We start from the raw sequence: 24,772 nt of genomic DNA on the forward strand, positions 1-24,772 counted from the left end.
TTTTAAAAAAAAATATCTGGTGGCCTGAGCTTCTTGTAGCATACTTATAGCATAAAAGTACTGGAAGGAGAATGGAAATGGAAAGAAGTGCTTTGGGGTCTATCAACAGTGGATCAAGCAGATTTACATTTAAAACATACTCCTAAAAGTACTTTAGGCCTGATAAAAATGTGGTGTGAGACTTACTCATGCTGTTGTTGCTGCCCAGGAGCAGGGGAAGCTTAGGGCTGCCCCTTGTTCCCTGCACTGATTGCATGGTGTCCAGCTGGACCGACTCTTAGAGGCTTGCCAACACAGGGCTGTGAAGTCAGCTGAGAGCAGAACCAGATGCATAATTAATAAACAAGCTGTAACTACGTTTATTACCCCACAGTTGTCTTTTGTTTTTACCAGTGGACCAGTGGCTGCTCTTGCTTCTTTGGTCAGCAAATGGAATCCAATCCTAACCTAGTTAGCTCCAAACTAGTGTGATCTTCTCAGATCTCAGCAACTTAGCAAGGTTGACTCTGGTAAGTATTCTAATGGATAATCTCCAGGCAATACCTGGGTCACATCATGGAGGCAAGCAATGGCAAACCAGCTCTGAACATTTCATGCCTTGAAAACACTAAGCATAAGCATTAAGCATTTTTTAATTGTCATTGTGCACGCACAACGAAATTTGCAGCAGCATTCCTCGATGCACACAATTTCAGACTCATACCCCATCCTCACTTTCCCCTTCCTCCACCCATCCCTACACAGCCCCAAACACATCAACACGAAGCCATGGAGTTCAGCATAGCCACAGCTCTAGAGTAGAAGCTGTCTCTAAGCCTCTTTGTCCTAGTTTTTATAGACCTGTATCGTCTGCCAGATGGTAACAGTTCAAAAAGAGAGTGTGCTGGATGAGACGGGTCTCTCAGAATATTTTTGGGCTTTCTTTAGGCTTCGGGAATTATAGAGTTCTTCCAAGGAGGGGAGAGGGCAGCCGATAATCCTCTGTGCAGTAGTGATCACCCTTTGGAGCACCTTCCTATCTACCACTGTGCAACTGGAGAACCATACACAGATGCAGTAGGTTAAGACACTCTCTATAGCACAGCAGGAGTTTTCCATTCAGTTGTTGTTTCCTTAAAAGTCTCAGATAGTACAGTCTTTGCTGGGCCTTCTTAACCATCGCGGCAGTCTGTGCGCCCCAGGTCAAGTCCTCTTTAATCATAATGCCCAGAAATTTAAAACTAGCCACCCGCTCTACTTGATCTCCATTTATAGTCAAGGGCTGAATTTCTGAGCTATTCCTTCTATAGTCCACTATAAGCTCCTTAGTATTAAGAACCAGGTTATTTTCCCTGCACCATGAGAGCAATCGGTCCATTTCACTCCGATAGGCAGACTCATCCCCTCCAGAGATGAGCCCCACCACCGTTGTGTCATCGGCAAATTTGATAACTATGATAGACAGGGGTACAATCATATGTATAAAGGGTGAACAATAAAGGACTCAACACACAGCCCTGTGGTGTTCCCATATTTAGAGTAAGAACTGAGGAAACCCGATTTCCCAGTCTAACCCTCTGGGAACGTCCAGACAAGATGTCCCTAATCCACAAACAGATTGAATGTGAGAGTCCAAGATCCACAAGTTTTGTCACCAGTCTTTGTGGTAAGATTGTATTAAACACGGAACTAAAGTCCGCAAAGAGCATTCGCACATAATTCCCCTGTCGTTCCAGATACGTCAAAGCAGTGTGGAGACTAATGGAAATGGGGTCTATGGAGACTATGGGGTCTCCATAAGTCAGTTGTGGCTTAGTGGCACAAAAAATGACAAAAAAACCCAGATAGATAGCTGGAGACAGAAAGCAACCAGATGAAGGCCTCCACACCAACTTGCCTCCAGGTTGAGGTTTTGCTGTGCAGCAATCAGTTGCCATAACTCCTGATAAGCACTGACTTTATATCATTGACTTTCCAATTCCCCTGATCACCTTTCTTTCTTTCCTTATTACTGTCTTTCTATAGCACTGAACAGTATAAGAAACTGTGGACTCCATGAGTTCTGGGCTCTTCAGAAACTTTCCACTTCATCTTAAGTGACAGGGACAGGATGGTCTCTTGTTTTAGTATTTGATTTCATCTTTCTCAGTGCTGCCTGGAAAAATGCAGGGAAGTCATTTCAGAAGCAGATGGATAGGGAAGGAATGTTTGCCAGAATCTGAGGAAAGGGAATATCTTTGCTCAGCACGAAGCAGTGCAACTTCAGGAGAAATGGAGGGGGGGAGGGAGAGACTATATATTATCATGCTTATACTAAGGCAGCAATTGATGGAACTGTTGAACCAAATGAAGCTTCTCCTGGAAATCAGCCACTTAGCACACTATGCACCACTCTCTTAGTAAATTCTCCCTGAACAAAGACTTTGAAACAAAGCATTTGCCTCCTATTACCTTTCTCCTATTTAAGAAAAACTTCCCTGTTCTTTTCTTGTTTCAGGCCTGGCTTTCTGCTACCCCTTGTTCCTCTCTAATTCATATATTTGTAAACCAAAGGGGAAAGCAGTTAGTACATGGTTTAGAAAGTAATTTGAAAGAAAAAATAAACAATGTAAGGGAGAGATAAATAGAAGAAATTGCAATGCTGATTGTGGGGGGCAAAGCAAAGCAAATTGTGGTGATGAAAATATAGGGTTGCAATTCTTCTTTTTTTTTAACACATTCTTGTCCAAGGCCTTTAACAGAAGTTGGTCATGCTATGACACTTGGCATGGTGACAGAGGCACAGGGGTAGATTAATCTGGTTGAACAAAAAGGTCAGGGTTGGGTTTTTAAATATATTTATGTATGGCAATCTGACTAGCAGATCACTGCCTTTAACTGCTGCAAGGCAAACATTTGACATTTCATTCAGACATATGGATCAAAAACTGTCCGGGATCTAAACATGGAGGAAAGGGTATGTTAACTGGGCCTGCAGTCCAGGCAGAGTTGCCATAGAGTTTTTTTAGGAATTGCGAGGGAGTCGTGACAATGTGTGACATCACTTCTGGTTGCATGACCAAAAGACCTGGGCAATTTCTCAGATTGTTTCACCAGTCTACAGTGGGCAATGGAAAGAGGACGTTTGCCACTACAGCAGAACTGGTCCCTGTAGGTCTAGGGATAGCAGCCCAGTCTGCAAGCATATTAACATGATATGGTTATTTGACTTGTGAAATTGTGTATAGAGGTAGGATCATCTGTAGATCCATTTGCATCAGGTCCAAACAAAATTGTCCTTGGATCCCACAGATATCCATCTCTCTGTAAAAACAGTGTATTTCTATGAGTAAACCTTTTGAGCATCATATGATGATGATGTTATCCATTCAGTCATTCTCGACCCTTGGCAACCCAATATGCAAGCTCTTTCCACATTTTTCCATTAAGTACTGCTTCCTTCAGCTGGTTGATACTCATGCCTGTATCAGCTTTTATGGTGTCCAGCCATCGTATTCTTTGGCGCCCAGGTCTTCTCCCGCCATTGACAAGACCGAGCATCATAGATTTTTCTAGAGAATTTGATCACATCACATGACCAAAGCATGTAAGTCTGAGCCTGATTATTTTCCCTTCTCGTGATGTATCTGGTTTTATGCGGCTCAAGACTTCTGCATTTGTCATGGTATGCACAGTAGCTTTCGCCAACACCACAACTCGAAAGCGTCTATTCTTCTTCTGTCGGCTTTCTTTATAGTCCAGCTTTCACACCCATACATGGTTATTGGGAAGATGAGAGCATCATATAGACAATTTTATATAAACATATTCTCCTTCAAGAAGCACTGATGGGAGAAGAGTTTTGAATGTGCTTTTTTTCCTGAAAAGTCACCATTTGAAGCCCCTATTTCTGGTTTCTTTTAAGGACATTAATCTTTCAGTGCAGTAATTTTGTGCCCAGGCAACCATTGCTTTCTTGTGAATAGGAGTGTAATGCTATATATTCCTTCATCTATCCCTGAAACGGTAGATCGGTAGGTGGTGGTAGATCAATCTGTTACCAGGTACAAATGTTACAGTTCTTTGGGTTGTATCAATTAAATTTTCCACTACCATAAGTCATTTCCACCCATGGAACAAACCTTTCCTGCCTTCTCCACTCCCACTATAGCCTCCTGATCTACCTGGAATGCTGCCTCAGAGTGGGGGTGGAGGGATAGAAGGTGTGCAGCGAGATTGGGAGTCAGAAATTTCCATTAGCTGAACGTTTATATTGGATCCAATGATTTGATTTATTTCCTTTTTGATGCTATTTATAGTCTGCCTTTCTCACTGAAACTTAGGGCAGATTACATAGTGTAAATCAGAACAGTTAGTAGGATGGGGTGACATACAGTAAACAATACAATATGACTAGTATTGCAGAAGTTTGAAACAAACCATAAGTATGAAACATGACAGGTTAACAATGCAAGTAATGGTACTATTTAAGTAGAAATGCAGTGCAGTGAGGCCAATAGAAAACTTATAGTAACAGATAATACATACCAAGGTATAGTCAACAGTTCCATTTTTTTGATTAAAATGTCTTCATGAATCATTCTGTGATAATTCATTGATAAAAATGCCCTCCTGCCAATTTGAGAGCCCGTGGCTGTGAAGGGCTTTGTATGTGATGGTCAGTACTTTGAACTGTCCCTGCTAACTAATGGACAGATAGTGGAATGACTGAAGAATGGGTGTAATACGCATGGCCTAGTTATGGATAATTACTGAGCTGCAGCATTCTCTACTAATTGGAGGTTCCAAGTTGACTAGATATAGTGCATTGCAATAGCCTAGTCTTGATGCCACTGAGGTGTGGATCCAGATGGCCATATCAGACAAGTCAAGGTAGGTACATGGTCCAGGTGAAACTAAATTGGAAGAGAGAGTCTTTTGTGGCTGCAGTAATTTGCTTCTACTGCAGCAATGCTGAATGACCCCTAAGCCGTTACAAGTCAACAAGAGTCAGATGAGGAGGAGGAGGAGGGGAAGAAGAAGAAGACGAAGAAGAACAAGAAGAACAAGAAGAAGGAGACTCAAGACAGTTTCCATTCATCTGCTCACAACATACACCTTGTAAGATAAGTAGGGTTGAGAAAGTTCCGAAGAACTGTGACTAGCCCAAGGTCACCCAGCAGGTTTCATGTGTTGGAGCAGACAAACAATTCACCTGATAAGAGTCCACCGCTCATGTGGAGGAGTGGGGAATCAAACCTGGTTCTCCAGATTAGAGTCCACCACTATTAATTAGTACACCACACTGGTACTCAGTGGGAAGTAGGAAGCAAGACCATCCTGTATTACCAGCATTGCCTCCATCTTTTCAGGGTTCAATTTCAATTTGTTCACCATCAGCCATTTAACCATAGCAGTCAAGCAGTGGCTCAGGACTTCTACTGCATTCCCAGGAGATTTGGATAGAGAGATATAGTGTACTGATGGGCCCCGGTTGCAAGGCTACAAATGATTTCTTCAAGTAAGCTGTACATAGTTACGGTACACTGTAAGGGCAAGTTGCTTTTGCCACTGAAAATCAAAACTGTTGCCCAACGCCTGAGACCATGACATTGCTCCCCATCCTCCCCCAGTGCATCCATTTACTCTGGACAGGTTTTGTGAAAAGAACTAAAACTTGCTGAATTCCTGGATTAACTGAGAAACTGCTTGACCACAAATAATTTCAAGCTAGCCTAGTTTTAAGATATTGCTGGAGATCAATAGGCCATCCAGCAGAAAAAAAGTAATGGTAACTTTAAAACAAAGTCCCATTCTTCAGTAGCCAAAGTCTAGGAAGTCTGTAGTTGCAGCCGTCTTCTCGTTCTGGAAGCCAAGTGAATCAGATGTCCCTATCGAGCTTTAGCTTGTAAAGATGAGTCCTCATGAAAGGGGGTGAATGGACTTCCTGGGCATGACCTGCCTGATGTTCCCTGTGAGGCAGATTCTTCAGTGCATTGAAGAAGAAAAAGAGTTTGAATTTATAGCCCAAGGTCACCCAGCAGGCTTCATGACAGGAGGAGTGAAAAAAATACACCTGGTTCACGAGATTAGAGTCTGCCACTCGTGAAGGAGTGGGTAAATCAAACCCTGTTATCCAGATTACAGTCCACCACTCTTAACACTACACCACTTGTAGCTCTCTGCTATACTACTGTCAGATACCTTCTGATTTCCTCCAGAAAGACAGAGAAGTCAAAGTGCTAGAACAGAGACCTGGACCAGGAACAGGAATGCAGCCCAAAGCCTCCCCTCTTCTAAGAAAGCAGCCGACAAAGCGGTAAGTTACTGTAGGATCTGAGCCCTACTTCTCCTTGTGAGTGGAGAAGCTGATAAGATGAATTTACTGCTGGAGCTAGAATTACCTGTTGGAAAACTCCCTGCATCAGTCTATAGTGATTCAGAGCCCATGTGGGATCAAACTGCTTATGAGCCTGTTGGTTGCTTGAAACCTGATCCCTGCCTACTGTGAAAGCTTGGTTGCCTAAAAGTTTTTGCCTTTGGCCTGTTGAGCAGGACATTATGCCAGATACATACGTGGATGGCGAATCCAGGAATGGGTTGGGTCTTCTGGTTCTCGTTTCAGTCTTCTAAAAATTAAAGCTATATTTTTGTAACAAGTTTGAAATGTGCAAATGTTACAAATTCTTACCATGTTTGTATGCCCAAACTTTGTATTATTAATACTGAGTTGAGTATGATAATATACTTCCTCATCTAGCATCAGCTTTTAGAACTTTTTTTTTGTTTACAAAAATCTAGCTGTATTCAGAGAGGGTATGATGTCTGAAAGCTGTTGTCTTTTTCAGTTTTTGGTTTCTCTAGAAGAGTAATAAGCACACTCCCCCTACAGGATTTTCTGACAAATGCAATGCATGTGTGCAGGCTCCAATTTGTACTGCTACTATTCAGAATATGCTCGGTGGCTTCTCAAAGACAGAGTTACGTTCATCAGGGTACTGTACAGTTCATTTCTTATATAAGATGAATAATGCAATATGAACACCCATTCCGTTTTCCCTAATCCCTCAGGCCAAAATAGACAAGTTCAACTACAAGTGCTAAAGGGGGATTTTTTACAAACTGCTATCAATTATCCCACTTTTTATTAGCCAGGTTCCAGTGGGCAAAAATGTTTTGAAGAGGGATCTGGTGTTTTGTTCGTTTGGGGTTTTCAACCCTGGTTTAAGAGAAGAAAGAAATGTGATCACATTTTTTTTAAAAAATCTCTTTTTTGTAGTGCAAATGCTTGGCACTGCTTTATTTAGCAAATGCCTTTTGTCTTAAGCCATTCATCAGGAACTAACACTGCAAGCTTAATGCCAACAGATTTAGGAGCTGCTAATGTTAATGTCGCACCAGTTTTCAAGTACAGCAACATTTTTTGTTCAAAAAACTTGAGATAATAAACTAAGCTTTTATTGCAACAAGCTATTTTTCATATACATTATTTTGCTGTTCTGAGATAGTTAAGGGATGGGGGCTATGTTCCATATTTAATGCGAGGAGGATCAGAAGCCAAACAGGTGTAAAAAACTACAGTGGGAGAACATTTTTTTGTTTTTTAAAGAGTTTTATTAGTTTTCCATACAGACATATGCTCACCCCCACCTTAGCCTACCCCCACCGTCCCCATCCCATCATCCAACCCCCCACATAACCATGGCGTCATATAGCAATATAACTCAAAATAGTGATTGGCCAGTCATTCATTTTACTTAAGCAACTTAACTTTGTAATATCTTAATCATCCTGTATCCTTTGTAATATTTTGCTTATTTAATGTCAACTGTCAACGTAATGACTTGGGAGAACATGTTTTGTATGTTGCAAGCAGGTTGCTGGGAAATACTTGGAGATTTTGGTGATGGAGTCTAAGAAGGCTGGGGTTTGGTAAGGAAGGGACCTCAATGGGGCATAATACCATCCCAAAGCAGTCATTTTCTTCAGGTGAACTGAACTGTACATGGAGTATAATCCCAGGAGATCCCCAGCCACCACCTGGAGGTTGGCAACCAGTGGTGGGATTCAAATAATTTAACAACTGGTTGTTTACAAGCACCATTTTAATAACCGGTTCTGCCGAAGTGGTGCGAACCGGCTGAATCCCACCACTGTTAGCAACCCTAGTTGCAGGCCCAAGGCCAGCCCTGCCCAGAGGCTAGTCATGTTACCTTTAGGGTTGCCATCCTCCAGGCCTGGAGTTTTCCTGGGATTACAACTGTTCTGCAGATGACAGCCTCTGCATCTCTTTCCTCCTTCAGCTATGTAGCCTTGGTCAGCCTGCATGCTTCTGTGGCAGGGCAGGGATTCAAATTTGTGACTCCTAGATCCTAGTCTGACATTCTAATCACAATACCATGCTAATTCTCAATGCCTGATTGTTTTGGGGAACTAGAGAGGTAGTAAAAGAACAATAAATCCCAGTTTGTTTCATGTGAATTTGTTGTCAGGCAAATAGAAAGAAATTCATGTGAATTTGTTGTCAGGTTAATAGAAAGAAAAAAATGCAAATAAACACCCAGACTACCATCCAAATATAGTTGCTGATAGAGAATGTTTGTATTCTGCTTGTTTTTATAGCAAGCATGTATCTTAGGCCCTTTCCGCACGGGCCATTCTGGCGTTCCCGCACCGGCATGAATTCTGCCGGTGCAGGGGTGGGGACCGTTCGCACAGAAGCACGCGAGCGGCCCCCGCAGAGGCCAGCGCAGGAGAGGCGGAGCCGCCTCTTCCCTGTCCCTCTCCCACTCACCTCGTCGCCGTCGTTGCCCTGCTGGCCTCCGTAGACCCGCCCATGCTGCCCTCCAACCTTCAGGGGTTGGAGGACAGTGAGGGAGGGTCTTCGGAGGCCAGCAGGGTGACGACGGCGACGAGGTGAGTGGGAGAGGGACGGGGAAACAGCGCATTCCCAGCGGTGCCATTCGCACCGCGCCGCCAGGAATGCGCTGTTGTCCAGGAGGGAGGTTTTGGGAGGCGGCCTGAGGCCGCCCTGAGGGAGGGGGAGGGGAACCAGGTTGGCGCTGCTGTGTTTTCGCAGCGCCGCCTGTGCGAACGGCTCCCTGGGGACGGCGTTTTTGCCGTCCCCAGGGCGCTGTTTATGGCCCGTGCGGAAAGGGCCTAAAATACAATCACTAAATCACATACTTTCAGCCTAACCTACATCACAAGGTTGTGTAAGGATAATATGGAGGACAGACAATAATGTTCAAAGCTGCTTTGATTCCTCATTGAGAAGAAAAGCAGGACATAAATACCTAAATAAATAATAAATTCCACGGATGTCAGTTCCCTCACAAAAAACTATTTGTATATTGCATATTGTACATTAAATAACTAAAAATAACCCTTATAAAGAACTGGGGGGAAATGGTTGTGTGAATCTACTCAAAGTGTCCAACTAAAATCTATCTTTATAGCATAGGGAGGGCAGTACATGGAAACAGGATCAGGTGAAGCATCTTATCTGTGCAACCAACCTTTCCAACAGCTTCTGTCCCTTTATAACTTTAATTTCTAAAGCTTGAAAACAATGTTGAAATGTTCAGATGACAATCTGAAACATACCATCTTTGAAATACAATTCAAACTGCAATCATCTATAATAATCACAATGGGAAGGATTGATTCTCACAAACACATACTAAAAGTAGTTTTTCTGACTCCTCAAACTATTTCCTTCTGCATTAAACAGCTGTTACATTATGTATTCTGCAGATGGATGAGCTGCAATGTTCATACAAACTTGTATTTCTCTTTTGTCAGCTTAAAATTTTTGGCCCACCAGCCAACAACCGCATTTTGGGAGAATATCTCAGCTGGAGGAAAACAGATTAATGTCTCCTCATGCTGAAAAAATGTGTGCTCCCCTGGTCCCTGGTCAACTTTATCCTGAAAAGTGTTATTTATAGAGAAAATAGATAAGCTCAGGAAGGTTTCATAATTACCTTTTCTGAGAAATAAAATACTCACACTGTAATAGTTTTCAAAAGAGAGCCCACCACACATTACTCAATTGTTTAACTGCACTTGACCAAGGATCTTTCTTCATCATGGAAATATTTTAACTCAAACATGAAGGAAACTGAGAGTTTGCCTTTCTTTTACAGTGAAGAATACAAAAAGTAATGTAGTATGACTATTGTTTATTCAAGGAGGGGGTTTTGAGAGGTGACCACCAACATTTTTATAATTTATAAAGACTGATGTTTTATAAAGGTGTTTATGACTGTGTTGCAAAGATATAATAGCATACCACTTGAAAGACCAGGCTGGCACTTGCTTGCTATGCTTCCAAGTAGCCTGAAATTTGAAGGACAAACTGTAGTTCATATTGAGGAGTAGTTCTGTTTTCAGGGTAAGCTGGGCAGGGTCAATTGGCAGCATAACAACATTGCATTTTATCCCATTGAACTGAGTAACACTAAGGGGACTTCTTGTGTGGAATGAGAACATGCCAACTGTTCATGCATGACCCTATCTGTCTGTCTGAACCTGCAGTTCCACATATCAATATATCTATCAGCATAGAAGACAGAAATCACACCAAAAGATCTGAGATAGTTCCTTGACTATAGAAGTTTCAAGCATGGAAGAAATGAACTCATCTGTTGCGTTGATGGAGCTAAACAAAACAGCAATGTAATCTATGTACTTATTTATTTGTATTCTGCTGTACTTCCAAAGTAGCTCTCGACTATTTAAAATTACAGTAGAGAATAATTCCAATGATAAAAGATCAGTTCTAGATCATTTCTGAAATGGATATTATAACTTTTTAAAATGTTATGTGTGTGTTTCTTTAAATTGAGAGGTAAGTTGTAGAAGGAAGGGAGAGAAAAGGCGATGAGAGAGCAAGATGATTGGTTGGCACTGGAGAGTGACTGTGGAGAGTCTATGGGCGAATCCCCACTTGAAATTGCAAGCGGATCCAAACCTGTTCCTTGTGAATCCGTGTTCTCCTCATCGCAGTTTCTCCCTCCCCTTGTAAATTATTTCTTGAAACATTTAAGCCAAAGAACATATATAAATAATTTTTTATTTTGTTAAATATAACCTAGAATCCCACACTATTTCAGGATAAATTATAATGGGGTTTGGAATTAAATTCCTGTGGCAGTAAAATATAGAAAGAGAAGGAGAAGAAGAAATAAAGATTATTTTGAACCTATATTTATTTGTAAATACATAAGAGTGGGCATCACAGATACTGTTTTAGGCATCTTTATAGCCCTTTGGAAAAGTTGAGCCATGTGCCATGCAAGCTTTGCAGATGCTTTGAGGAAAGAAAGAACTGAGATTGTGGTATGATTCCTATACCAGTCAAAACTTTGTGGACCTCCAGTTTTTTCACTTTCATCTCCAAATCTATGGCAGCAATTGTTAAATGCTTGTTGCACATCTTAGGTATGAAAATGATCAGCTGTCATCTCTTTCAGACACTGCTTGTAAAGAGCATTTACCTACAATTAACTGTTGGGGGGTTGTGTTATGGACATGGGATTAAAAACATGGTTTTTGAAGAAAATTCTTGTGTTGTCAATTGGGAGCATGCCAATCGTTCTATTCATTTTCTTTTCACTTTAGGTTGCTAGAGTATAGTTGAGCATGATGTACGTGTCTATCCTCTACCAAACGTAGTGTCAGCAAGACCAAGTTCAGATTCATCTTACACATTTCACAAAATATTTTTTCCACTTGAAAGAGGATTACAAAGCAACAGGAAAGTAGCAGAATAAATCCATGAAGTCTTCCTTACACAGTGATTTCCTCAGGCAGGAAGAAGCCAAATTTACATTCTTCCAGAGTAGTTCCATTGGCCACAAAAAATATTACCCTCTGGATAATTATCTTGGAAGCAAACATGCTTAGTGAAGATTTTGAATCAGGTGTCTGTGACTGAGGTTTGAAATGTTCAGCTGTTATTAGATTTGAGGCTGCCATGGCAAGCTTCCAATAACACACCTTTCTTATTGTATCTGGTAAAGTCAGGCAACTTCCCCCTTGGTTGTTATTGTGATCCAAGGCTTTGTTCACTTGAAACATCTTGGCTATGGTCCCTACTCGAAACTGCTGTTGGCTTCACATCCAGGAACAAAGAGGGCTACTTAGTCCCCCAGACGTTTTTAGACCTGAACAAAATGCAGACTTTTCTTAACTAAATATTCTTATTCTCTGCTCTAATACCTGAGTGCCCACATGAGCCAGAGATGGTGTCACATATGTTAAAAACAACATTTGCCTGCATCATGCTGCATATGCTCTTATCTGAATTAAATAGATTTTAAAGTATGTTGTGACTTATTTCACTGATACATGGCGATACATACTTCTTATTCTTGACTGTCAGAACAGGTTGTGCCGGAAACGGCTAGTTTGAAACTGGTTAAGGCCCTTTCCGCACACGCAAAATAATGCATTTTCAAACCACTTTCACAACTGTTTGCAAGTGGATTTTGCCATTCTGCACAGCTTCAAAGAGCACTGAAAGCAGTTTGAAAGTGCATTATTCTGCATGTGCGGAATGAGCCAGAGATAATGTGTATTGTTACCCTAAGGAGGCAGCCTCCACATCAGTTGAGGGAACTAGCTAGAGAGTGATGGGATAACTGAGATCAATAACCTATGTATATCAGAATTTGATGCAATTCTGCAGGGCCTGTAAGAAAGAGCTGTTCACCAGGCACATGGTTGACACAACTATGGTGTTACATCTATGGCACTTCTCCCCTTCCTTCCCTTCCCTCTCTTCTTCCCCCCTCTTTTCCTTTCCCCCTTCCCTTCCTCTCTTTTTTCCTTAAAATACACAGTCTTTTTTCCCCTCCCCCATCTGCCGATCCTTCTGCAAGGGAGACTGCAAAAACTAATCATCTGATGGTACAGGGAAGGATTAGACTTCCAAGGTCTGATGGCTGCGATAGTGTTGTTATTATTTTAGAGTTAGATTCATTTTAATGAATTATTTTAATGTATTTATGGTTGACTTATATTCTTTGAATGAAGGCTGTAAATCGCACTGAGCCTCCAGGGATAGCTGATGAAGAAACTGAATAAACAGATTAGACACTATAAGCCCTCCATTTCCCAGTCAAATGGAGGTTACTGACAAACTGCTCTCCTGTCCCCCACTCAGGATTACAGAATGCTCTCCCAGGGATACCCTCTCACCCCAACCTTGTGCACAACAACATCAACTACCACATCCAGATGCAGTTGCAAGTTCAGGAAGTCTCCCCTCTGTACCCAACTGCTGGCCAAAAAGCATTTCCCCCAACTTATGTTCAAACCTATCGCCCAAGAGACCACCCGCACCATTTTACCTCACTGCTCAAGCCAATTTTAAAAAGTGGCCTGCTCTGCCCGCAACAGGCAGTGCCACCAACTCCAGAACCAGTTTGCCGCTTGTAAGCACTGACAGATGAAAAATACCTTGCCTCTGGAACAAGTGTGACTTGTTAGGGTGGGTAGACCTGCAGCCTTCCTCTCCTCTCCACTGCAGAGTAGAAGATCATGTATATAAATAAACAGCAGTTTCATCTGCAGAAATAAATAGATGAAGCTTTTCAAGTAATGGAGATAAGATTTCTCACCTGCTGATATCTACAAATAAAGGTGCTACTTAAGTAAAAGAAGCAGGATTACAAAAAGAACTATTACAGCCCAGCTGAGGAATTCCTGCCTGAGGACAGTTTGGTAGCCAGATATCTGTTTCTACAAAGGTTGTTCATCATGCCTTTCTGTCTTGCTTTTTCTAAAGCTTTCCCTCACTTCTTCTGCAAACTGCGAGGCTTCTGAAAACTCCTTGTATAATTGCAGCAATGCTCTTTCACCCCAGTGTCTGAACTGTCAGCCAAGGGATGATCCATAAAGTGTCAGGTGATGAGAGGTATAGTAAAGTTACAACAATGGTTGATTAGCATTATTGAATGAGGGGAAAGTGAAAGGGTCTGAACTGGCCTTCCTGTTCTGTCCAAGACTTTTCCCAGATTCTGGGAATCTATAGACGGCAATCATGTTAACCATGTCATCTTGTTGTTGTTTTTTTAAAGGAACGATATTTGGTCCTTTCAAATTCTTATTGAATTATATAAGAGAAGAACTACACAACAGGAGAAGGGGAAGATTGGAGGCAAGATGGGAAATGGGGCTTGAATGTCAGCAAGATGAATATAACTCTTCTGTGGGGCTCCAAGGATTCATCTTCTCAGAAGACTAATAGGCCCATTTTTAGTTTTTACTAGGCCCATTTGCATTGGTCAGCTTTATCACAGCTAAATTGCTGTGCCAGCCACTATAGCATCTCTTAATTTTACTATACAGTGAGCAACTCTGTACAACATATTAGCTCCATGACACATGAAGAGGGAAGAAAACATTTGGTGCATTGGATTTAGATCTGGTTGGAACAAAGGAGATGAGTGTGTGACATGAAGTATTTTACAAGGTACTTAACAAGAACATGATTGGGGAAAAAATTGAAATCCATGAAATCAATGCCATAAACTTATATTGTTTATTCTTGGCAGTTAGTGAAGCACAACAAGATCAATGTTGGAACAACATTATTCACTTTAAATATCAATGGCCAGAAAGAAGGAAAATGAATGGATGGATACTGCATGTCCACGAGTGATACTAAATAGGAAGACAAGGAGGTGGGGAAAGAGTCAATACAAAAAGCAAAGAGTGATACAATTTTAAATTACTTGATTTGTCATACAAGTGGATTAGTGATAAGTACAGTTCAATATGACAAAGTGGAAAGTAATGAGATTAGAGTGGGGGAGCAAGTTGGGAGAGAAATAAACTGCCATTCATTGCACACATGATTCAGTGCATTTATTGAGTGAACTAAAAGCTGTGAATAGTTGGATGGGAGAAGTGGATATCTATGGGTCTTCTTGCAGTTACATTTGATGTGCATCAGTCTACAAAGAGGAAATTCCTTCTTCAGATTGGGAGAGCAGAGGGATGGATAGGATGGCTCCAAAATTCTTTGAAAGGTGAAAGGATGCTCCATTAAAAATAAAATTGGCCAAAACCAGGTCTTTCAAACTACAAAAAAAATACCTCAGTTGTCTTTCAACTATGTTGGCAAACTGGAATGGCGAACCTATTATGGGTCAATGGGATGTTTACACATATCACAAACATAAAATGAGGTTAGGACCTGTCCAGTCCTGGCCTCACGTGATAGGATACCAATGAGACTGTATCTCCAAATACATCCCCAAGAGAGTACTTCACTCTATGGTTAACAATCTGGTGGTGATTCCTGGCCCAAAAGATATCTGGTTGTCCTCAACCAGTGCCAGGGCCTTTTCAGCCCTGGCTCCAGCCTGATAGAATGCTCTATCAAATGAGATCCAGACTGTGTGAGACCTATTGCAGTTCCACGGGGCCTGTAAGACAGAACTGTTCCACCAGGTCTATGGTTGAGGGCAACAATGGCATTCCATCATAAGTGGCCTCTCCTCTTCCCCTGTTTCTCTTCCCCTTTTTTCCTTTCCCTCTTTTCTTTCATTCATTCCACTTAGTGAGAAATTTTATGGTGCCTTATGATGTACAGATGTGTATTTTAATCCTTGATTTATTGTAAACCATCCTAAGCCCATCAACAGAAAGGGCAATGTAGAAACCAATTATTATTTAATAAATAAAATGTAAATATGCAAACTACAATCTGCTGATGGAAAACATACCATTAACTGATAAAAGCAGCTATCCTACAGTACATATAATGGTAATTTGGCAGTGATTATGCATGGATATCTGAATTTACCCATCATCATTCCACATGTGAAATAAGGCAGCATGCACTTACTACTGTTCATACTGACAGATAACCATCAGTTGTAGACTTCCTGTGAAGTTGAGCCATTTATGACAGTCAGTTTGTCCTGCTCATTGTGTCAGTGGGATCCATTCCTTTGCCAGAGAAACTACTACTGCTTCTACTGCTATCCCAGTTTGTCATCCCCAGCCTCCTAATCTGAGCCACTATCTATATTCTCCTTGCCTTTGGGAGAAGTAGTTTCAGAGCTCAGCAGGCAGCAGCACTGACAGGAAAGGACTCAAGATAAAAATCAATGTAATGGTGGGCAAAATAATGTGGTGAACTACTGTAATATTAAAATCCACCTGCACAGAACATCTGATAAAGAGAGCTTCGATTTTTAAAAGTTCATACCCTGAAAATCTTGTTGGTCTAACTGCTCTACTGCGGACCAACATGGCTACACTCTGAAACTATTTTCCCCTATGAGGTTTAAGGAGAGGAAAGCGGCATCATGCTTCTGTAATGCTATCAAGGCTGTCACTTCGGTCATGAACTTTAATTGGCAAACCTTTGACTGCGTATTGTTTTTTACATCCCTCTAAAGAAAAGAAAAAAATCAACCAGAGCTGGCAGAACTTACTTTCCATCAGGGCTTCAGCATCACTAAGCCAAGTCTGTACTAGTCTAATGATTGTTAGTGTAATGGACCATTTGAAATACAAATGAACACTGGTGAGTAAAAGATTTTTTTTCTTTTCTCCCTCCCCCAGTGGAATCAATTTATACTTGCTATCTAAAATATTAAAATAAATTGAATGGTAATAAATTAAAGCTCTGGCTTTGCACCAAAAGCATTACTGGCCAAATCTGCCAAACGAAAAGGTGCTGAAGGGGGGAACCCTAGGCTTAGTTATGCTGATGATGAGCAAAATATCTCTACTGTCCTTATCAAAATGGTTTGCAGTTGCTCTCAGCTACAAGTTGCTCCTATGTAGCTACAGGCAGAAAACATTAAGGCTCATTCCGCACATGCAGAATAATGCACTTTCAAACTGTTTTCAGTGCTCTTTGAAGCTGTGTGGAATGGCAAAATCCACTTTCAAACAGTTGTGAAAGTGGTTTGAAAACGCATTATTTTGCGTGTGCGGAAGGGGCCTAGGTGAATCCCCCACTGCCAGCTCCTAGATGAGACAGGAGAGAGGGAAAGGCTGTGATACAACAGTAGAGAGGACCTGAGGAAAAAGAAATAAAACTAGAGAGCAAATTCTCAGCATTTGGAAATGAGAAAAAAACATTGAGAGTCAGGACTCGAAGCAGCTGTGGAAGAATGTAGGGAAAATGCGGGATCTTTGGGAAAGATGAAGGAAGTGGATGATTCTTTAGCCTCAAAAGAATATGAAAGCAAAAATCAGTCCAAAGTAAAGAGTGAATTGTGTGGTCTGTGAGGCTCTCCTAAAATGTACTAAAGGCAATTTGTTCAATCCTGTTGTGACATTCTATTAAGATACTAACCACAACCACAAATTTCACATATTTCTGAGGGGAATGTCAAGATTGATCTGATTCACTAATTGACTACCATTTACTGCTGTTAGTAAGGCACTGTTGTTAAGACTCAGAACCCTGGAAGCCAAAGCCCAGTTTCTTAACTCTTGAGCCATCAAAGCCACAAACAAGCTAACCAATCAACTTGAAGTAAGCCAAACGCTCATGGTATGAGTGGCTACTTCAAGAACTGTACTGTGGCCCACTCAGTAGAGATGTGTGCCTCTACTAGCCAGAGCACAGTAGGGGCTAGGCAAGCTCTGCCTCTGCCGTGGCTCCTTAGTCCTAGAAACTTGTCTGTTGTGAAAGAATCTAGGTCCTGCTGAGCTTGGTTCTTTGGACTACTATCAGTTGCTGTCAATTTGATCACCTGTCTACCTAGACTACATCTATGTACCCTGGGAACTGTTGTTTGCTGTGCTGCAACTCGGGTCTCAGTATGACCATGCTTTTTGCTGTGTTGAGCCTCTGACCATGCAGTTTCAGCTTCCTGCCAAGTGTTGCTAGTTTAGTCAGTTCCAATCTCAGCCAGGCCTGACACTGATGAATCTCACCCATGCTGCCAAGATCAATATTCAAACAATCAAAGCAATTAATAGAACAGATAAAGCTGCCAGGATGGATGAGCCCCAGGACTGTCTACACTGTCCAGCAGCAGTTTTCCAAAGTAGGAATCATTCCCAGCCTAGCTATCTAAAAGCTCCTTAAAAACTTGAGATGACAGTCAGGGAACATGGGGCCTCGCACATGTGTTTTTCCACTGAATAACTAGAGGAAAGATGGGGGAATAGGAAGAATATCTCCAAAATGGCAGACAACTGACAGGGACCTGTTTAAAATGGTACTTTTTCAGACCAGTAATATAATCCAAAAGTTTTGAAGTTCAATCATCTCTTTTCAAAAAATTCAATTGGTGGCATACAGCATAACTATTCAATCTCAACTGTATAAAATGAATGCGTGAATCCTCCTCAACTTCCTACTGGATATTGCTTTGTTGACCTAACAATGTGTTGGGACTGATTATGGGACTCTTTGAACATCATAAGTTAATTATGAATGCTAGAACATTCTCTGGATTGATACAATAAGCAATGTCATGCAAGTCAGTACTATAGCATTAATTTTACCAGTGAAAATTGTGAATCATGTTACTTGTGTAGCTCATTGACTGAATGTTCTACATTTAAAAATGTTTATTTGACCTCTGCTTTCTCCCACTGGTTAGTTTACAGTCACACAAAGAACATATGAAGATTCAGTTAGCATTTCAAAGCCTTCGTGATTTTATACTATTTCATTTGTTCTTGCTTAAGATTCTTTTGGAGTAGAATATGAAAGAATGATTCATATTTGTCTTTGACACATATGGGCTAAATGTAGCATAAACTACATTCTTTCATTTTGTACTTGTTACTTAAATGAATATTTGTGGTAGTTGCACAGCAAGACTTCAGAATAATGTAAGCGTTTGTAATTGATTTTCTTTTTAATTAATGAAATTATATGATGTATTATGGCAGCTCTGCATGTAATACAAGATCTCACAATACAGTAGATTTACTTTAATAATAATTTTTTATTGTACTAAGTCCCTAGAATATAATTTTTCAGTGATGAACAGCAGTTGTAGGTTTTAAAATGTGGATTTTTCATTTCTCTAAAATATTGTTAAGATTTTTAGAGCTAAATGTTAACTGTGGAACAGGATGCTGTGCAAAGAAGCCTGGGAACTTGTGAAGGTTAGGATATGTGTGTGTTCAACATGGTCACTTGCAACTCATGGTGACCCTGCGAATCAATATCCTCCAAATCATTCTATCATGAACAGCTTTGCTCATTTGTTCCTGCAAACTAAGGGCCATGGATAGAGTCAATCCATCTCATGTTGGGTCTTCCTCTTTTCCCACTGCCTCAGCTGTCCCTAGCATTATTGTCCAGTGACTCTTGTCTTTTCATAATGTAATCCAAGTATGATTACCTCAATTTAATAATTTTAGCTTCTAGGGACAGTTCAGGCTTGATATTATTCAGAATCTACTTATTTGACTTTTTGGCAGCACCACATTTCAAAGGGATCAGCTTTCTTTATCTCAGCTTTCTTCATGGGCCAAAGTAATACAAACTAAATACCCATACAAAGTAATAGGGAATCCTATGATAACTTGATCTTGGTTGCCTGTGACATAGCCTTATACTTAAACATTTTTTCTAGGTCTTTCATAACTGCCCTCAATCTCCACCTGATTTCTTGGCTGCAGTCTTTCTGTTGGTTGATGATGGAGCCAAAAAATAGAAAGTATTGAACAATTTCAGTTTCCTCATTGTGAACTTTAAAGTTAATTCCCCACTTTTACCTCTTTTGTGTTCAGCTGTAAACCTGCTTATGCACTTTCTGCTTTAACTTTCACCAGTAGTCATTTCATTTTCCTGTTCACTATTTTCTGGCAGTAATGTGGTATCATTAACATATCTCAAATTGTTAATATTCCTACATCCCCCCCTTTTCACTCCACCTTCATCTAAACATAATCCATCTTTCCTTATGAGATATTCTGCATATAAATTGAAGAGAAAGGGAAATAAAATACATCCTTGTTTAACACTTCGACCAACTGAAAACCATTCTGTTTTCCCATATTCTGCCCTGACAGTAACCTCTTGATTGGGAGAAACAAATCACAAAAGCAGATGGGGTATCAATAGAGCTTTTCCAAACCACAATAACTGAGTTTATTAAAATCTTAACAAGAATATGCCAGCAAATATGGAAAACAAAACAGTGGCCAACCAACTGGAAATGGTTAATTTACATTCCAATTCCCCAAAAAAGGAGATGTAAAAGACTTCAGCAACAATTGGACCATTGCATTAATTTCTCACACAAGAAAACTGGTGCTCAAATTTTTACAACAAAGAGTGGGGGGAGGGGTGAATCTGCTGGTGGAAGTGATGCAGGGCCACACTGGTGGATTTGTCCTCCCTAGGGCACTTACCCTGGCAGAGGGGTGATTTTGCCTGTGTGTGGCACCGGACATGGCACCAGAGTCCCAGCACCCCTGCCTAATTAGCAGGGCCAGGACAAGGGTGTAGATGGGAAGGAGCAGACTTTAGTTGGCTCCCTTCCGGCCATTTGCGGCATTACACCAGCAGCCAGAAATTCAGGCTTATGCCTTCCTTTTGGGTGGTATAAGTCTATTGATCCCGATAGAGGCTTCTTGTTGATGGGGAGGCTTTTTAACTTTTCAAGCCTTCCCACACTAACAGGAAGCCTCTTTGGGGGCAGTGGCCAGGCATGGCTCTGGTGCCACAGCCAGGATTCCAGCTCTTGGATGTGGCTGAAAAACTTTACCATACATGCAATGAGGAATTCCTGATGTTCATTGAGCAAGCTGGCAAAAAGGCTTGCAAAGCACCCCTCCCCATCTCCAAATGAGGCTGGAAGAAACCTCGCTAGAAGTCTTGGACCATGAGTGCTGCCCAGCCGCTAGACCCTCCACCTAGCTCATCCACCCAAACCAATGGCCAGAAGGGGTTGAAAGCTTTGTGAAGGAGTTTGCAGCTTGTGAATGAGCAGGATTCAAACCCAGCTCATTGGGTAGAATCCACTGTGCTTAACCACTGCCCCCCCTTGGTGAAAACCTATTAAACCTGGGTCCTTCTGTGCACAAGGCAAGTGATTTTCCAATGGAGCCACAGCCCCACACCAGCATGCCTGGATAAAAAATCCAGCCACGGCTGTCCCATAAAGCCCCACCTAGTTTGTTCTGGGAACAGAACCACCTTTGGCAAACACCTCGGCAAACCCCGGACAATGTGCCTGGCCGCCGCCTCCAGTATGCCCCTTTTGGAAGCCTACCTCAAAAAACATGTGTCCTGAGAAACCGACAAGTGATACCTCTGGATCCGATGCATCTGGTGCTGCGGCTAGAGTGAGGGCCCAGCCTGCCTGCCCCAGCTTTATAAAGTTGAGCAGGCCCACCCCGCAAGAGATGTCATGACACATGCACGTCACGATACCCAGTGAGGCCACATGCAGGGGGCCAATCTGTGCATGCCCTGTAGGGCACCTGAAATCTTGCAGGCTGCCACAAAGGCCTGCGGGAGCTATGAAGGGGGTGGCAAGAATGCACACCACCCTTCTCCGGTCGGCAATGGCAGCCGAGGTGGTTCTCAGCTGTTTCTTTTTAAATATATCTTTATAAGGCTATAGTATTGTGTTCATCTGGAAGGAGGAATGTCCAGCAAATGAGATACGGACTGTAGGAAACCATCCATGATAGATTTTTAACCGATGTAATTTGAATAAAGAAACAAACTTTCACAGAGCATCCCTCAAGACCAGGTATTCTGGCTATGTAAGCTAGCAACAAAAGAAAAAAACCCATAGGCAAAAATTAGTCCTTGCTTTGCCAAGCAGTCCCAGAATGTGTTCAGAGTGCAGGACAAACCCAGGCAGAATCCAAAGATGGAAAGTTTATGCAGGTGGTAAAAGGGAGTAATGGGAAATGGGAACTTTTGCTTTGAAGGTCTGGCAGTTATGCAAATTTTACCAAAAACAAGCTCAACTGAAATGATTATATACATCCCGTCAGAATCTGCTTTCACCAGACTCTCTCTTTCTGATGCTCTTTTTCCAGGATCTAGATTTCATCTCATAATTGAAATAACCTGCTTTGCAGGAGTTGAGGAAGAAAAAACACAGTGGTTATTCTTGAGATGTTTATGATCTCTACATATCTTAAGGCTAGGTTATCTCATTGGCTTGTCTTTCCCAAAGAGTAGACTCCTATTGGGCAGTTTTCTTTGTTAATATCTCAGCTGGAATGTGGGGAAATGTCAAAAATTATCCCTAAAATTAATGGTTGATCAATATTAATAACTAGCTGCTCCTGAACTCTGGAAATCTCTGCACCTTTTTGTGCTCTCTGGCCCAATGATCACATTGGAGGTTTGAACCATCTTCAGTTTTACATATACAGATGAAAGGATTTCCTTGGTGGATTGTTTAGCTGGATGATCTGTAAGTCAGCCCAGGTGTACTATGAGGCCTCGTAAGAAATCTATAATGAACAGTACTTGATTCTTTAATCTTTTGTGCTAAATTTAACTTTTTCTTAAAGTAATCAGACTAAATACAGCCATTAGCAATTAAGCTGAGAAGGAAAAGAAATCATTACCAAAACATGTGGATCATGTAAGAAATCGGGATGTGATTGTAGGAACAGAATAGGAAATCTTATTCAGGCTACCAAGAAAGGCAAAATTCCAAGCATGTTGGGGTGGGGAGTTTATGAGATTACACAAGTTATGAGTTTTGTTTTCATATGATGTTTGGGTTGGGTCTTGATGAACATACAATTCTCATATTTGCAACTGCAATTTCTTTTGAAAGGGACAATATGTATATGTTCCAGTTTCAGGACATGGGTACCAAATCTAAGATTAATTGAGACTGAAAATTCACACATTGCCCCTAGGTGGTTTCATGTATCTGAATGTTCACATGAGCTGCATTTACATGCACAGTCTCAATGCTGGGAATGTAACACTGGCAAAGAGCAATTGTTATGCAGTTATGGAATTATGGAGCCATTTATAAAGCAACTCTAATTTTATGCAGCAGTTCTTAATAGGCAGTGATGTTGAAAAGATCCTTCCATTTACACTGATGCTAGTCAGTCGAAGAAGAAGAAGAAGAGTTTGGATTTATATCCCCCCTTTCTCTCCTTACATGATGAACTGGATTTGTTTCCCTCCCACATTCCTGCTGGTTGACCTTGGGCTAGTCACAGTTCTCCAGAGCTCTCTCAGCTCCACCTACTTCACAAGATGTCTGTTGTAGAGAAAGGAAAGGAAATGAGTTTGTAGCCACTTTGAGACTCCATTACAGGAGAGAAAGTCAATGTATAAATCCAAATTCTTCTTCTTAATTGCCAAAATTTCATTCTGATCTTGAAATGAAATATAGGCATTACATAAACACCTACAGCAGATTCAAGTCAGTTTGTTGTCTGTATTGGCATTTATTTGCCATTGGATCTGTGTTTCTGGGGAAGGGAGCAAAGATAAATTTTGGACTGGGCTGTGTGTTTAAAGAAACTCTTTTTAAATGGTCTCTGAGACATGCTGCATGAGCAGCTGACCTGTGTGATACATCTGCTGACAGGCTGTATTGTTTCAGATCAGAAGTAGAGGATAAAATGTTTAAATGCTTTTGCCATTTAACTCCCTGAAAACTTGTTACAAAAGGAGAATGTCAAGGTGAAAGGTTAAATCTATAAATGCACAGTTTTTAAAGAAAAAAATCAGTTCCCTATGAGAACTCTTCATTTATGCTGGTCATATCCCACATATAAAGTTTTTCAGGGTCCTCACCCAAGGATTTTGGGAGCTTTTAGTTCCCTCCCACTGAAACATGGGCAGGTGGGAAGACAATGTTTGCCTGCTCCTGTAAGGCTGCATCAAAAATTCACAACCCTCTCTCCTTGTCCCTGGGATCACGGACAGACAGTGAAGGTAGGACAGCCTGGTTGTTTGGCACTGCCTGGTGAAGGTAGGACAGCCTGGTTGTTTGGCACTGTTCAGCCTCTGGTGCTCTAGGAAATTGCCTATGGCTACCTAGAGGATGGGCTAGCACTAGTTCCGGGGTTACTGTGGCTCCATAGAATATAGTACATCTCCCCATCCATAAAGTCTTTCCCATATTCCCATAAGAAGTACCATACTTGGAGAGAAAATACATTAATCCTGATCTACAGAGGCAGAACAACGAGATAGAATCCTGACATGTTAAGATGGACTGTACAGATTTCAGGCAAGTCACTGTTTCTGATGCTCCCAACTGTAAAATTCATCCCTGCAAATATCAAAGGAATACATCAGAGAAATATGCTATCACTTATTGCTCCCTTACTCTCCATTCTTCCACCTTATTTTTTTCCACAATAAACCAGGCTTAATATTTCCCACAGTAAACCAGAACAGCCTACTTGGTGCAATGGTTAGAGTGTTTGACCTGGATGTATGAAACTCAGGTTCAAATCCTGGCTGTTGTATAACTTATGAAATGGAACAAAATACTATGCTGAATTCCTTGGAGGAAGGGGGGGATACAAATAAACATTTATTTGAGGATGAGACCATGTGAATAATTTGCACGCTATTAGGTGTCTACATGAAAAACCTGGAAATATTGTTCCTAGCTCTAATTGGATCATTAGAGCAACTTCTACAGTCAGTAGAGTTCATTTTCTAGGAAGGCTGTATTTTATGGATTTAGTTAAGTATTCTTAAAAGTAAGATTCTTTTTATCATTTTATTTTTCTCAGTTTAAAGTTCTGTAGGAAACGACAGAGATCAAGATTTTGGATATTACCAAAGCCATTCATTGAACTTGGATATCCTGACTTCTCAGAGGACCTACATGAAAAAGAATATAAATCATGGAGC

The sequence above is a fragment of the Sphaerodactylus townsendi genome, linkage group LG08 (assembly GCF_021028975.2).
Source record: "Sphaerodactylus townsendi isolate TG3544 linkage group LG08, MPM_Stown_v2.3, whole genome shotgun sequence".
Taxonomy (NCBI): domain Eukaryota; kingdom Metazoa; phylum Chordata; class Lepidosauria; order Squamata; family Sphaerodactylidae; genus Sphaerodactylus; species Sphaerodactylus townsendi.